Here is a 15015-nt window from a genome sequence, read left to right on the forward strand (position 1 = left end):
TCGATCTGTTTGTCCATTGTTTTGCCAACACCACACAGTCCTGATTATGCAGCTTTGTAGCAAGTCTTGAAGTCAGGTAGTGTCAGTCCTCTGACTTTGTTCTTCTCCTTTAATGCCAGATTGGCTATTCTGGGTGTTTCGCCCCTCCACGGAAACTCCAGAGTCAGTTTGCCAACATTGGGATTTTGATAGGGATTCGTCGGATCTACACAAGTAGGGAAGAATTGACATCTTGGCAGTATCGAGTCTTCCTATCCATGGGCATGGGCTATTTCTTCATTTTATTTAGTTCTTTGATATTTTTCATTAGAGGTTTGTATTTTTCTTCTTATAGATCTTGTTCATATTTTGTTACATTTATACTTCAGTGTTTCATTTTTTGGTTGCTGATGTATGTGAGAATAGGTTTTTCATTTTAATTTGTACTTGTTCATTGCTAGTATAGGGGACAGTGATTGACTTTTATGTTAACGTTGTATCCTGCAACCTTGCTATAATTCTTATTAGTTCCAGGATTTTTTTTTTTTTTTTTTCAGTCTAGCCTCTTAGCTTGTCCAGCTCTGATACCGATGCCCATGTTCTCCTTCTGGGTTTTTCCCTGCAGTGGAACCCTGGCAGCCAGCCTAGCCCCCTCCACTATCTCACCATCCTCTATCAGCTGGCGGAGAATCTTGTCCTGCCCTTGGACAGCCCTTGTCTTTAGCTTTTCAGGGGTCTGTTTTGTATCCACAACGAGGTTGTACTGTACATGTCTTTCATAAGTTATGTATGTGTGTAAGCAAGCTCTGTACCCAACCTGGGGCTTACACTCACAGCCCCCGAGGTCAAGAGTTGTATGTCCTACTGACTGAGCCAGCCAGGCGCCACTCCTTGTCAATCATAACATATTTACACGTCTCACTGTGGCCGGTGCTTTTTCTGTTCAGTGTCCCAGTGACCCAGGGGCTGATGATGAAACAGTAAGACAATAAGGCCTGGGAGGTCCATGTGAGCTAGGAGTGATGTGGGAGCCCTTTGTGGAGAAAGTGGCAGCACCCCTGAACTCTGAAAGGTGCAAGAACCTCTCTGGTGAGAAGAGCAGGAAGAAGCATGCTACCTTCCAAGGATGCTAAGAATAGTGGCTTGAGGGGCGCCTGGGTGGCTCAGTCGGTTGAACATCCGACTTCGACTCAGGTCATGATCTCACAGTCTGTGAGTTCGAGTCCCACATCAGGCTCTGTGCTGACAGCTCAGAGCCTGGAGCCTGTTTCAGATTCTGTGTCTCCCTCTGTCTCTGAACCTCCCTCGTTCATGCTCTCTCTCTGTCTCAAAAATCAATAAAGGTTAAAAAAAAAAAAATACTGGCTTGAAATGGGTATTTTAGGGGGGGCGCCTGGGTGGCTCAGTCAGTTAAGCATCTGACTCTTGGTTTCGGCTCAGTTCACCATCTCACGGTTCGTGGGTTCGAGCCCCACGTCGGGCTCTGCACTGACAGTGCAGTGCCCGCTTGGGATTCTCTCGCCCTCCCTTTCTCTCTGCCCCTCCTCTGTCCTCTGTCTTTCTCACAATAAATAAGTAAACTTAAAAAAAAATCGGTGTTTTAGGAACCCTTTCTGTGGGACATGTGGATTACCACGATTGGGTGGTGGTTGTGGTGGTGGCACTAAGGGGATGTAGTGGGTGGAGAGCAGGGATACCGCTAACCATTTTACAGTACAAAGGACAACCCCTCCTCTTCCTCCAGCAGAGGATTCTCAGACCCCGAGTGTCAACAGTGCCAAGGTTGAACAGCCCTTGGAATATGGGACTGAAGACCAGCTTTCCTCTTTCGTCCGTTTGGCCCACTCTTAACACATGCACCTTTGCTTTACCGTTGCCCCTGGTGAGCGGCTGGCATTACCTGATCATCACAAAAACCCCTATCAGATGCTCCTGCATTATTTTATGGCTAGAAGACAGGCTTAAAAGGCATCGAGTAACTTGCCCAAGGCCACACAGCTGTCTGGGAGCCAGCAGCTCACCAAGGTCAAAGGCTGTTCTCTTAACTCTGCCTCCAGGCTCGGGGTTAAGGCATCTGTTCCTGATTACCACACACTGATGCTGGCATTTCACTCTAGTTTTGTTTTTTTTTTTTCCCCCTCCACCTGAGCTATGATTATTTCAAGTTGAGTTTTAGATGGTCAGAAGAAGTTTTGCAAAAATCCACACCCCCCCCCCCTTTTTTTTCCCTCATTCCGTTTGTGCTCCAAATTCATTGGCTGTTTTGGTATTTCACTGTCTTCTATTTTCTATGCATCCAGTCCTTTGTTCTTGCCAGTCCTTTCTCTGTGGAGATAGTGGTTGTGTTTGAATTCCCCCCCCCCCCTTGCACCCCAGTCATTTGACTTTGAGAAAAAGTGAAACCTTTTGTTTCCAGGCGGCGAGCCCCAGGGAGACTGAGTCTGCATGCTGGACTTGATGCCCAGTTACTTGTGGATAATTTGCAGACATTTCAGGAGCTTTTTTGCTTTTTAGCAAAATACGGTTGGTTAGGTGCGGATCAGATAACTCCCCATCTTAGTTTAGCAGGTGAAAATCTTTTGTTCAAGATTTCTCTGGAGCAGGCAGGTTCTTGGGTTGATCATTCCCGGAACATTGAGCTGATACACCTGAATATGAATCCTTTTCCAAACAATTAAAGATATACAGATGTTTTTGATGGATGAATGGATTAGCAAAATGTCCCATTTACGTACAATGGAGTATTTGTTAACCTTAAAGAGAGTCTTTTTTTTTAATTTGAGAGAAAGCGCGCACTCGCCGGGGAGAAGGGCAGAGGGAGAGAGAGAAGCTTAAGCAGGCTCCATACTCCGTTTGATCCCATGACCCTGGGATCATGACCTGAGCCTAAATGAAGAGTTGGGACACTCAACCAACCGAGCCACCCAGGCGCCCCTAAAAGAAGGAGGTTCTGACACATGCTACCACAGGGATTAACCTTGAGGACATGCTAAGTGAAATGCTTGCCAGTCACAAAAAAGACCTGTATTGTACGATCCGACTTCTGTGAGACCTCTAGCATAGTCATATTCATACACACAGAGTAGATGGTGGTGGCCGGGGGCGGGGGGTGGGGGTGGGGGGAGAATGGAGCCCTAGTGCCCAATGGCTCAGTTTCAGTTTTGCAAGATAAAAAGAGTTGTGGAGACAAATGGTGGTGGTGTTTGCAAAAACAGTGTGAATACACTTAATGCCACTGAACTGTGCACTTAAAAACGGTTAAGGTGGTAAATTGATAGGTGTATTTTATCACAATTTAAAGATTGGAAAAAAATAGGGGTGCCTGGCTGGCTCTTGACTTCAGGGTTGTCGGGCGAACGTGATAACCGCTACACTACGGAAACCCTTGACTTCAGGGTTGTAAATTCAAGCCCTGTGTTGAGTGTAGGGATTACTAAAAAAAAAATGAAGAAGAAAAAAGGGGCGCCTGGGTGGCTCAGTAAGGTGAAGCACCCAAATCTTGATCTCAGCCCAAGTCTTGATCTCACGGGTATGAGTTCCAGCCCCGTGTTGGTCTCCATGCTGAGCTTAGAGCCTACTGAAAAAATAAAAATAAAAAATAAAAACTTAAAACAATGGCTGTTGAAAAATTGGAACAAAAAGGTATGTAGATGTTTGACATTAGGAATGTCATATTTCAAGACTTTGGGCACTCCACTAAGTTGTATCACTATAGCATGGAATTTTCCTGCCTAGACTGCTGTGGAACAAAATAGGAATTAAGTGACCTCTTTGAGACCTGCTAAGTCTACAAATAAAGGATGCGAGCCAGTTTTAAAGCTGTTTAAAAATGTGTTCCTAAAATAAAAGCTGTATTACACAATAAACCCTATCTAGCGAAGTGATTATACTCCAAATTTTTAGAAAAATACACTCTGTAGCATAAAGAGTTGAGAACATTGAAGCCACTCCTAGATGCAAATGCAGAGACTAGCTCAGAAGCTCTCTCTTATATGTTTGCCTTATAACTTGTAGTTAAAATTTGTTCTTCAGCAAAATCTCCCAACTACTTCTTTTTAAAAAAAATTTTTTTTTAATTTTTATTCATTTTTGAGACAAAGACAGAGCATGAGTAGGGGAGGGGCAGAGAAAGGGGGAGACAACAGAACCTGAAGCAGGCTCCAGGCTCTGAGCTGTCAGCACAGAGCCTGACGTGGGACTCAAACTCACAGACTGTGAGATCCTGACCTGAGCTGAAGTCGGACACACAACCGACTGAGCCACCCAGGCGCCCCTCCCCAGCTACTTCTTAACCCACAAACTGGTACTTGAATCTCGGGCTGTGACATTCGCCAAGTGCCCAAATCTGTACTGTGTATGCCAGCTTCCTGATGCTGATGTGTTAAAGTGGGTCACATGATGCAGCCCAAATAAATCACATCTACTGGACTGTTAAGCTTTTTCCCTGGGGCTGAGAAAGTTTTGATGATCTCGTTGACTCCAGTCTGTCTTCCTTTTATTTATTTTTATTAACAATTTTGTTTATGATTTCTTCTTTTTTTTTTAGATGTTTATTTATTTTGAAAAAGAGAAAGAGTGAGCGAGCAGGAGCAGGGAAAGGGCAGAGAGAGAGAGAGAGAGAGAGGGAGAGAGGGTCCCAAGCAGTCTCCGCATTGTTAGTGCAGAGCCCAACATGGGGCTTGAACCCATGAGCTGTGAGATCATGACCTGAGCCACACCAAGAATTGGTGAGCCACCAACTGAGCCACCCAGGGGCCCCTTCCTCCTCCTCCTCCTCCTCCTCCTCCTCCTCCTCTTCTTTCTCTTCTTCCCCTCCTCCCCCCTCCCTCCTCCTCCTCCATTTTATTATTTTAAGTAATTTCTACACCCAGTGTGGGGCTCGAACTCACAATTGTGACATCAGGAGTCACGTGCAGACACCCCTTGACTTCCTTTCACATGTAGAGTGTATTTAACACGCTGTGTGAACTTTACAGAGCAACCAAAATTGAGTAACAGTTTTCGTGGCCAACACCTGATGGTAGCATTCGATGTTTTTGGCAAGGTGGGTGGAAAGTCTGAACACATTTGCGAAGTGGCCTTTGTTTCCTCTGTTTGTGCTGTGGAACCAAGATGACAGCTCGCTCCTGTGACTTTACGCCTGGAGAGGGGGTGAGGAGTTTACGGGCAGCACTGTCCTGTCCCACGTGATGGTCCGGACAGTAGAAAGCAGAGGGGTAACTTTCCAGCTGTGGCAGCAGTAGCCGCCTTCCTTTGCTTCCTCTTCTTATGGTTGGGTCACTTCGAGCGACTTGTTCCCTGTGTTTCAAAGGGGAGCACTTCGGCCACTGCTGGCCTCCCAGGTGAAAAACAGCTGTGCCCCAAATGGTGACGTCAGTGGCCTTGTCTCATTTACCTCGTAGCGGAGAAGTGTCCATTTTCTCTCCCCTTCCCTGACGATGTACACTTTGCCAGTATATTACGTCTGGGGATTAATTGTGCTTTATGGCTACATGTTAGAGTAGCCTGTTTGAATGGTGAGGGCCTAGTAGCAAATTAAGAGGAACTTGATTTATTTTGTGCACTGCCGGGTTTTGGGGTTTTGCGGACTTGCCCCGGGGTGTAGGTAACATATAAATTTCCCTGAGCTGCTTTACTGTCTAGCAGCCTAGACTTCTGTTGGAAAGGGGTGTGCTACCAGCTCTGGAACAATGGAGCTGATGTAGAGAAAGACAAGTTGGGGGAGAAAACTATCTAGTTCTCTGAAGTTGAGGGTTGGAAAATTAATCAAGAAGCAAATGAGCTCTTATTATAGATAATGGATAAAAAACATTTAGGCTGTGTTAAAGGCCATCAGGAAATGCAGGTCTGAAAAGGAGGCCTGGGCATAACAATCCTGAAAAGCACCCAGAATATTATCTGTTATGTGACTTGAGGCACGAAGTTTGCAGTAAAAGCTCAATGAGCTGGGGCCCAATTTACTTAAAATTTTCCTTATTCTTTTTTTTTTTTTTTTTTTTTTTAAACTACTCTCTTGTCCGTAAAATCAAGTAAAGGGTTAGATTTGTGCTTATCAAACTAGAATACCTATGTTAGTACTCCGGCCACCGTGTAATCTTATAAATCTCCCCAGAAAGCTAATGGTATTAACAGATTCAGAGAGTAGTTTGCATTGAGCAGCTGTGTTTGTTAAAACAGAAAAATGGTATATTATGGAGCAGAAGAGAAAATGCTGCCTGGATATGTATATAAAAGTTTGCACTTATGAGAAAGCAAACGTGTTTCTTACCTGGCATTCGAAACACTTTGATGGGAGAGTTTGAGAAGTTATGGTTTAAATGGTATCTCTGGGTTCTTCTGCTTTAATACTCTTTTCTTTTACGAGAACGTTTTGTTTTTTATTGAAGTATAATTAACATACAGGGTTATATTAGTTTCAGGTGTACAACGTAAGATTCAACAATTGTGCACATTATTCAGTGCTCACCATGATAGGTGTGGTCTCCATCTGTCACTAAAAAATGTTATTATAATATTATTGACTCTGTATTCTCTGCTATACTTTTCATTTCGGTGACTTGTTTATCTTATTCTTTTAAAAGAAAATGTAAAAGTAAGAAGATGCAAGATTATCTAAGAGTTAAAAACATTCCCTGTTGTGCTTTGGAAGCCACTCAGGTCTGAGTTCCCTTGTTGTTCTTGCCTCTCTAGTTCTGCAGTGATATTTCATGTTTAGATCAGCAAGGGGCTCAGATCGGTAATAGCTACATCATATTTGCAAGTTATATTTAAGGCAGGAATGGAGGGAGGTATGAAGGAATTTTAGATTTTCAACAAGAATGTTCCGTTAACCTGTAATTGTCTTATGGTTAGGATGATACTTCTTCGTACCTACTTGATGATTAACCAGGAAATTCAATCAAGTGGGCTAGCTCCCTCCCTGAGCATTCCTTTTCTTTGTGAAGTGATTACAGAAGACAATGGGAAAGAACAAGGGTTATTTTGTTCATGTCGTTAAAAAAAATTTTTTTTTTTGAGTAGGTAATCTGCGTACTGGTTTTCAAATTCAGACGTGAAGGGGTGTGCCGCAATTCTTTCTGTCACCTCTGGCCCCAGTGCTCCTCTCTAGAGGCAAGCGACGTTCTTAGGTTCTTAAACATTCTTCCAGAGAGATGCTTCGCCTGTGTTAGTATATTTGGGTGTACTCATTCTTCCAACAAATATTGAGAGCTGCTCTGGGCCAGGCAGTGTGCAGGGGGCTACGAATATGTAGCCTCCTCCTCTTCTTTAAAACTTACAATAAAAAAAAATGTGAACTTACAATAGATCACCTTTTTTGTGTGTGCTGAGAGCAGCACTATATCTCAGAGATTGCTTTATATTGGTATTTATTGAGCTGTCTTATTCTTTTAAGTAGGGACATGATGTTGTATTTTAACTTAAATACTATTCTGATATTTTCATGATAGTTCAAATACCAGAGCTTCTGTTTTCCAAGGTAATCACTCTAATAAAAAGATTGCATGTATTAAGTGCCTACTATTGCCAGATACTATATTGATCACATTCATCTCAGTTAATCTGGGTAGCGGTCCTAGGAGGGAGGTGTTCTTAGCCCCGGGGTCCCAGAGAGGTCGAGTAGTTTGCTGGAAGTTAAAGTGTTAATTAATAGTGTTAATAATCAGCCTCCTGTCTGATCTTCTAGTCTCCTTCCCATTGCAGTTCCCACACAGTGTGATGGTTCTTTCTAATATTCACTCAGATATGCACTTCAGTTTTGGCAGGGGGTTATGTTCTCCTGTCCCTGTTATCGCCCAGATTTTTTGTGATCAGTGGCTCCGTATGACAGCACCCATTGCTTGTCAGGTATGTGCGCAAGTATCCAAGGACTCCGGAGGACCGTGAGTGTGTTGCTCGGTCCCGTGTTTGAGATCGGTAATAACCAAAAGATATTGCCACCCTCACATCCAATCAGATACGCCGGAGCGTTAGAAACCTGTGCAGGCATACATCCTCTTACAGTCCAGGACCAGGTGACATTTGTGTACGTTGAGAGCAGGGGCATGTGGGGAAGCCCAAGAATCTTGCAGGTGTCTCTGACCCTTTTCAGGGACCCCACGTCACTAATGAAAACTGGAGACAGGTCTGGTGTATGGGTGGCCCTTTGTCCATTTGTGGACTGTGAATAAGAAGCCTAGGGTTCTGCAGGGCGTGTGTATGATCAGTGGGCAGGCAACTCATGCCTAAAGTAATGGTTGTAGTTTGACTTTTCCCTGCCCATGTGCTATTGAAAATGCCGTCTTTTCTGAGTCTTCCTGTCTCTCTTCCTTTTCCTGCCTTTGTGTTTGGCCAGCTGGCTCAGTGGCGGAATTCAGGATGATGCGCTGCGGAAGCCCCCTCTGGGGGGGGGGAGACGGCCATAGCTACTAAGGCGGAAGTTAAAGACTTTGAAAAGCCAGGAGAGTGTGGACGGCATGGGAGTCTGTAGGAGGAGGGCAAAGGGCAAGAGTGGTGGGTGTTAGCAAACTTCTATTCCCTGGACTTTATTCTGGAATGTTTCTCTTGACTGTTTTTACAGTGTCCTGGGTGCCAGGACGTTGGAACCCCGGCAGCGGGACAGGGGGAGAAGAGAAGGTGGTGGGTTCTGTGTCTGTGTGAGAGTCCTCTCCTGCTGGCCTCAGACTTGAAGGGAGGAAGGAAAAGTGGCAAAGAAGATCTGTGGGGAGGAGAAAAGAAGTATCTGGCCAGGACCAGAGAGGAAAGGGCCCCTGGTAGTAGTGGTGGGGCAAGAGTAAGAATGGACATGTGAAGCTGGGACTCAGAACAGTTTCCGGAAACTGGGTAACTTTCTCATTCTGCAGCTCTTACTGATGTTTCTTTTTCCAGATCCGAAAACCAGAGCTTGATTGCTCTTAGGGTCTTCCAGTTCCCCTGGAAGTGTTCAGTCGTTGGGAGCAGATTTTAACTAAATGATGGTGGCCGTAGTTAAGACACAGAAGTTTAATATTAAGAGGATGGTTCAGATAAATCCATGAATGTTCAGTCCACAGTGAACTACTTAAGGCAAGTTGGTTATCACTGGTTTAAAGAGAAAAATAACAGCTTTGTTAGGATACCATAAAGTGCACCCTTTTGAATTGCACAGTTCAGTGGTTTTTAGTATTTTTAAAGGGTTCAGGCAACCACTGTCTTTTCAGAACATTTTCATCACCCCAGAAATAAATCCTGTACCATTATAGCAGTCTCTCTCCATGCTCCCCTTCTTAGCTCCTGACAACCACTAATCTATTTAACATCTTATGGGCAGGTAGGGTCCTACAACATGTGTGGACTTTGTGACCGTTTCTTTCACTTAGTATAATGTTTTCAGTGTTTGTTCATGTTGTAGCATGTATCAGTACTTTGTTCCTTTTTGCGGTTGAATAATATTCCGTTGCATGATATTCCACAGCTCGTTTATTCATTCATCAGTGGGTAGACATTTGAGTTTTTCCATTTTTTGGCTATTGGGGACATCGTGTACAGTTTTTGTGAGGACATATGTTTTCAGTTCTTTTGGGTGTATATGTCTTAGGAGTGGAATGGCTGGGTCAGGTGGTGACTTGATGTTTAACCTTTTGAAGATGTCACTGATCTTTTGAAGCCTCTGTCAAAGAGAATCTCCATAGACCCCAACAGATATTCTCCATTGTGATTGAGAGGATACCCAAGATTGTTGTTGCTTTGACCCGTTGTGATCTTTACCAGCACCATGTTTTCCTGCTACCTACGGTCTTGGTTTTATATATACCTTAAATTGCCAACTGATTTTTTGAGAAGAGTTTGTTACAGTGTATGTTGTTGATTGTGTATTAGATGCCATGAAGTATGTGACATAAGCTCTTAATTAAAAATTACAAACATTTAGAAAGTAGTAAAGAATTCAAAAGTAGAAGAACTTTATCAAATTGGAACACTCTGCTTAATTGGCCTCAGGTTCCTTCCTTTGCCCAGAAATAACCATCATTCTGAATTGGTGTTAAAATTCTCTTTGTTTCATCCTGAAATAAGATGGTGATCTAAAGATCAGGTCTTTATAATTGAAATCTTATATAACCTGTGTGTGGTTTAAGTGCTAAAGCATTAGAGTATTAAAAAAAATTTTTTTTTAAATGTTTTATTTATTTTTGAGACAGAGGGAGACAGAGCACGAGTAGGGGAGGGGCAGAGAGAGAGGGAGACACAGAATCCGAAGCAGGCTCCAGGCTCCAGGCTCTGAGCTGTCAGCACAGAACCCGCCGCAGGGCTTGAACCCACAAACTGTGAGATCATGACCTGAGCCGAAGTTGGACGCTTAACCAACTGAGCCACCCAGGCGCCCCAAGCATTAGAGTATTTTTTGTGGTAGGTGGAGTTGTAATAGAATAGCTGACATGTAGGAGAATTAGTAATCCTGTGTGTTTGGGGATATTGTCGTTCATCTCTGACTACATGCAACCTGTTGCCACGTAGGCTTCTATGTCAGGAAGACCTTTCATGCTAAGAAGGCATGGTTGATGTTTTTTTGCCATAAGGCACTTTGAGAGCGAGTAGCATCAGGTATCCGATGTTAGTGTTACATGGAGTGGTTTCTGTTTTGAAATGGTTTTGTAGGGTTTCTCAAGGCTCTTTTTAATAATTGTTGATAAAAAAAAAAGTAATTGTTGATTAGTATGTTGCCTACTGTGACATAGTATCTTTGACCCATTTCTGAGTCAACTAAAGTTTTAGATTAACTGCTAGTTTACATTTTCTGATTTTCTCTTCTCCTCACAGTGGTTAGTGCAATTAATTTTATGGCTTTCTGGGGAGAGTAATGAATTGACATTTATCAGTTGGGGGGAAAATCATTGATGCTTGTTGCCAAGAAGTCATTTAAATAAAGCTGCTAGCTCTCAGCATGTTTTATAGTTTATTTAATAACTTTTTTTGTCTGTATTGATGTACCTACAAATATTTCCTGTGCAAGTTTTTTAACTTTAAAATTTTTCCTAGCCTTTGTTAACTTCCTGTATATTGTAGCCTTAAAAAAATAAGTTCTCACTAGCAAATTGATGTTTCTAGAAAGTAATATTTTGATATATCAACTTTTCATTGATAAGTCAGTCAAGACTGTGAGGCAGGAGTTGTGATGTGCTAAAAGGCGAGGACGAGTGAGTGGCTTATATGTAGGATACTTTGGCAGTGGGCTGCAAGAATTTTAAGATGTTAGTGTCCTTTGACCCAGAAAAGCCAGCTGTAACTAAAGGGTCTCGTCAGACTGTGCGTAAAGGTTGATGTACAGGTGTCCGTACTATAGAGTTACGAATAGAAGTGAACAGTTATGTAGAAGCCCGCCATCTCCAGCAGTCCGCCCTTGGCTAAATACACCATGCTCAGTCTTTAAGATGAAACTGTATGCATGATTAAAAATTGTGTTTTAAATGATGAATTGATGGAAAATGTTCGTAGTGTAATGGAAAAGGAACATTAGAGTGTGGTCCGAATTTTAATAACAAGAAAGAAGTAGGAAAAGAGGAGCTTAGGAAAATGGCAAATAAAAAACCCAGAATGTGTAGGGGCGCCTGGCTGGCTCGGTGGATAGAGCGTGTGACTCTTGATCTCAGGATCCTGAGTTCACGCCCCATGTTGGGCATGGAGCCTACTTAAAAAACAAAACAACAACCCAGAATGTTCAAAGTCGTCATGTTCGAGTGATAGACTTTGGGTAACTTGTTATATTTCTTATTTTGGGAGTCTTTAAGATCCGTATTAACAGCATTTTTTGGAACACGAATTCTGAAATCCGAAAGGCACACAATTTACTGCACGTCATAAGCAGCCTCCTTTAGTTGGTCCGGTAACACTGATAAAACCTGCGTCTTTAAAAACATGCCCAGGTCACCTGAGTTCTTTATTGCTTGTGGTGGGGAGGTCGACCTTCAGAGCCAGTGTGATGGAAGCAGCACGGCGCTGCTTTCTAGAAAGGGGCTGCTGTGTGGCTTTCTTTTCACAAACTACTTTCTTTAGCACAGAAACCCCTTAGCCGTCGGGCTTCAGCTTGGTGGGGGTTTCTTTGCTTTGTTACTGCGTGGCTTTTCTATCCTTTTCGTTCCCACGTGTGCTGCCATTAGAGAAGTCACTGTTCTTCGTTGTAAGTCGTTTCTTGATTAGCTATATATCAAGAGAAATTGAGATGGTTATTTTAATGTCTGATTTAAGCACTTTGTTCCACCCGTTAGTCCGTTGGCTCTGTGTCAGAGGCCTGCGCGCAGGATGGGTTACGGGCACGCGGCCTGGTGAGGGTGCCCGCCAGCGGCGCCGTCCAGGTTGCTACCTGCTGTGGGTTGCTTCCATGTGTCGACTGTGAGATGAATGTGTTCGTTTTGTTTGATTTGATATTTTTGCTTACGTGAGTGTCCCCAGAGTTCGACTATGACACGTGTGTTTCTCGTAAAGCTGTTCTGCCACTTGTTTGAACCCTTGAGAGTTTCTGGGATTTTACTTCGGAGAATATCTTGACAAATTACACGGTCATGGGGCTGTTGTAGTCTTGCTGCCATGTCTAGGGCATATCTTCCCAACATATCTTCTTGTCCCTGGTCGTGTTGTTTGGCTCCGTTGGCAACTGGGTTTTTGTCTACGTGGTTTCTCCCAGTTTGGGTCATCCATGGTAATGACCTTGTTTCCTTTATCTTGCTAGTCGCTACAAAATAGCCAACGGTTTACTTCCTCCCGCTACGGCCTATTGAGCAACAGGGGCTACAGACAATTCAGGAGATGAAGGGTTTCCGGGTTGTGGACTTGTTTCTGGCCCAGCTGGCCGGCCTGCCTCCTCTAGGAGTACAGGATTAAACTTTGAAATGAGTCACACAGTTTAGAACAGTAGCTCATCTGTTTGCTCCCGCTGTTGACCGAAGTCTCCAGAGTGTGTGACAGGAAGGAAAACGAGGGCTTTTAACTGATGGGATGCCTGTTCTCTCGCCTGGTAGCCAGGAGCCTGTGTGGCAGGGCGGTTCTGATAAGCTGCCCATTAGAGGCGTTGCCCTGAGTCGAGAAGAAAGGTCAAGGCTCCTTCAATCCTCTCCACACCTTTCTGTGTGCTTCACGGTTCACTTGGGGGAAGTCCGAGCCTTGGGCTCCCCTGGCCTGTCTTCTTCCCTCACTGGGGTGGCAACTGATTTGCCTTTTTGGGAGAAGAGGTCTTTATTCTTGTGAAGATTCCCAGGGACTCATGATTGTTTTCTGTTAAATAAGATACTGAAAAAGTTCTCAAATATGACTTTTGTTTACATGTGGGGAAATATTGTTTCTGTAGAAACACATTCAAGTTTTTAATTGGTTAGGGGAAAATCATTCCATAGGAAAAAAGTCATTTTTCTTTTTCAAAAAGGGCTTTATTGACATATAGTTCACATACCATACAATTCACCCACTCAAAGCATATGTATCGGTTGGTATATTCGCAGGTGTGGGCAACCGTCATCCCATAGTCCTTTGTAAAAATAGCTACCTTTTAAAAAAAATGTCTTATTCACTTTTGAGAGACTGCAAGCAGGGCGGGGGAGCTGGGGCGCGCAGGGAGAGAGGGACAGAGGATCCGAAGTGGGCTCTCTGCTGGCAGCAGTGTGCCTAATGTGGGGCTTGAACTCATGAACCGTGAGATCATGACTTGAGCCGAAGTCAGATGCTCAACTGACTGAGCCACCCAGGTGCCCCTCCCACAGCCAATTTTAGAACATTTTCCATCATCTTGGAAGGAAACGCTGGCCCCTTCAGCCCTAGGCACTCACGGGTCTACTTTCTGTCTATAAATTTCCTGGTTCTGGACATTTTGTATGAATGGAATCACATAATATGTGACTGGTTTCTTTCACCTAGCATAATGTTTGTTTTTTTTTTTTTTTCAAATGTTTATTTTTGAGAGAGACGGAGTGAGAGCCAGGGAGGGGCAGAGAGAGAGGGAGACACAGAATCCAAAGCAGACTCCAGGCTCTGAGTCGTCAGCACAGAGCCCAGTGCGGGGCTTGAACTCATGAACTGCTAGATTATGGCCTGAGCTGAAGTCAGACGCTCAACCAACTGAACTACCCAGGCACCCTTCACTGAGCATAATGTGTTTAAGATTCATTTCTGTCGGGGCGCCTGGGTGGCGCAGTCGGTTAAGCGTCCGACTTCAGCCAGGTCACGATCTCGCGGTCCGGGAGTTCGAGCCCCGCGTCGGGCTCTGGGCTGATGGCTCAGAGCCTGGAGCCTGTTTCCGATTCTGTGTCTCCCTCTCTCTCTGCTCCTCCCCTGTTCATGCTCTGTCTCTCTCTGTCCCAAAAATAAATAAACATTGAAAAAAAAAATTTTTAAAAGATTCCTTTATGTCATAGCAGGTGTCAATACTTCATTCCTTTTTAAAAACATTGTGAGGGGTGCCTGGCTGGCTCAGTTGGAAGAGCGTGCAACTCTTGACCTCGGGGTTGTGAGTTTGAGCCCCGTGTTGGACGGAGAAATTAAATAAGCTTTAAAAAAATAAAACATTGTGGTGAAATATACACAGCATGAAACTTACTCTTTTTAACCATTTTCAAGTGTGCAGGTCGGTGGAATTAAGGATGCTTGCACTGTTGTGCAGCCGTCGCCCCTACCCATCCCGGAACACTTTCATCTTCCTGGTCTGAAACTCTGTCCCCGGGTTACACACCTGATTCCTCATTCCCCCCAGTAACACTGTCCTTTGAAATTCAACTAGCTCAATCTGTTTTTAGTCGTTTTGTATGTGTTTCCTGGAATGTGGTGTGTCCCTTTGATATTCAGCCCTGCCGACATCTTGATTTTAGCCACATAAGACCTATTTCCTAGCATCTGAACTCCAGAACTGTAAGATAAGTTTGTGTTGTTTTAAGCCATGAAGTGTGTGGTCGTATGTTACAGCAGCCACAGGAAACAAAGACCTTTGTTTTATGCAAGTTTGTACAGATTCATCCTGATGTAAGGCTCTTGGGATTGTGTGGCTGGCACAGCACCTACTATGTGCTTAGCATGACACCTGGTGCTCCCCCACTCTGTTTG

The 15015-nt window shown here is 43.9% G+C and overlaps 1 protein-coding gene across 14 annotated transcripts in view; it reads left to right on the forward strand.

Annotated features, from left to right (window-relative positions):
* The window catches only part of CHKA (choline kinase alpha), a 61731-nt gene that overhangs the window by 7282 nt on the left and 39434 nt on the right, over nt 1-15015 (forward strand). Inside the window, exons 1-2 of one of the 14 annotated variants that reach the window (XM_047877406.1) lie at nt 9428-9432; nt 10531-10536. The exons of 12 other annotated variants lie outside the window; for them this stretch is intronic. The gene's annotated coding sequence lies outside the window, so the exon portion shown is untranslated. Of the gene's footprint in view, nt 1-9427; nt 9433-10530; nt 10537-15015 lie in introns of those variants that run through there. One more of the 14 variants, XM_047877408.1, reaches the window with a different exon arrangement.

This window comes from Prionailurus viverrinus, chromosome D1 (assembly GCF_022837055.1).
Source record: "Prionailurus viverrinus isolate Anna chromosome D1, UM_Priviv_1.0, whole genome shotgun sequence".
NCBI classification, from domain to species: domain Eukaryota; kingdom Metazoa; phylum Chordata; class Mammalia; order Carnivora; family Felidae; genus Prionailurus; species Prionailurus viverrinus.